A 1,749-nucleotide genomic window follows, 5' to 3' on the forward strand; every position below is an offset into this window, starting at 1 on the left:
AAGCAGAAAGTGTCTGTCTGTCCTTCTGCAGTTCCCCACTGAGATATTCCCTCGTGGATGACGGTTTCTTCCGTTTCCTCCCAGCATATATATTGGGATGGAATGTTCCTATTTGAGTTATATCCTCATTAGGACGTGTCTTGATTCGGTCTGTCTTTTCGGATCTTTCCTGAATTGACATTTGTCGTCTTTTTTTTTGTGCTTCCCAGTGGGTTGTTCCCCAGCGGAGTTTTCGGGCCTCTACCCTTATACCGGTAGTTATAAGTCCTATTGTTCCTTGTCCTCTTGGCGGAATTTGTGGTTATATACCTTTCATTCCTCCGCAAGAGTCGATTTTGGCCTCTACCCTTATACCGGTAGTTGTAAGTCCTATTTTCCTGGCTTTCTTGGCAGAACTTGTGGTTATATACCTTTTAGTCCCCAGCCAGAGTTGTTGGTTTTCTACCTGATAGTCGGTAGTCGTAAATCCTATTTCCCTACTCTCCAACAGAGTTTGTGGTCTGTTATAAACCTCTTTTTGGTTTCTCGTGCGGATTCGTGATTTATTCTATCCCCACGCGGAGTATTTGGTTCTCTACCCCGTATTCGGTAGATGTAAACCCTAATTTGTGGTTATTCCCACCAGAGTGTTGGCTACTGCCTGTATTCGGTAGTCGTAAGTCCTATCTTTTTTCCCCTAGCAGTGGTAACCTTCGCGGTTCGATCTGTTTGTTGGTGAATTCTTCTGTTGTTGCGGTGTTATCCCAAACAGAGTTGGCGTTCCCTGTGGTGATTTATATCCCCAGTGGAGTTTGTGGTCTTCTACCCCGTATTCGGTAGTTGTAAATCCTATGTTGCTGTGATTTTTCTCTCCAGCGGAGTTGTATCTTATGATACATGTGGATAATTGCCGGTTGCTAGCAATTTTATCCTCAGCTGAGCCTTTGGTTTCTTACCCAGTAGTCGGTATTGTTAAACCTCTTGTTTCCTCAGCTAGATTTTTGGTCTTCTGCCCCGTATTCGGTAGATGTAAACCCTATTCCCTTTGTGGTTATCTTCATTCAATATTCGATGTTGATATTCCCCCCTGCTTTTGGGTAGTTGCTCTTGAGTAAGCACTTGTATTCCCAGCAGTCTTCTGGATCATTGCCGGATGCTTGCAATGTTATCCTTTTGAAGTCGCCAGTGGGTCCTTTCACCGTTTGCTAGTGATTTGTTCCCCGGATCATTGATTGTTTATCAATGTATCCCTTGCTTTTGCGGATAATTGCCGGATGCTTGCAATTTATCCCCAGTGAGTCTTTCATTTACCCTTTTTGTTGGTAATGTTGTTACACTCTTTGATTGGTCATCATTATATGCCTGTTTGGTATCCCGATGCCTTTCTTTTCGGTCGATTTATCCTTTATTAACCCTCATACCGGTTGTGGATAATCTTCCATGCGAGTATACTATCCACGTTCTGACGGTAATGGATAATATATCTCATGCACTCTTCAGTTGAAGCCTCCGTGTTTCCCTGGTCGAGTAAGATTCGTTATTTCCCTTTGCGGAGTCGAATATTCTTGTTGTCGGATGATTGCCGAATGCTTGCAATTTATCCCTTGAGTTGTCTTTCGTTTACCCGGATGCTTGGTAACGATTGTCTCTCTTTTTGGTTAGTCACCTATTATATACCTCGGTATCCCTGGTGTTCCTTCCTTTCTACTCCCTATTATGACTTTGGTCCCCTGTGGAGTCAGATTTTCCTGAGTTTTATACCTTTGTTGG

Source organism: Lathyrus oleraceus, chromosome 6 (assembly GCF_024323335.1).
Source record: "Lathyrus oleraceus cultivar Zhongwan6 chromosome 6, CAAS_Psat_ZW6_1.0, whole genome shotgun sequence".
In the NCBI taxonomy this organism is placed as follows: domain Eukaryota; kingdom Viridiplantae; phylum Streptophyta; class Magnoliopsida; order Fabales; family Fabaceae; genus Lathyrus; species Lathyrus oleraceus.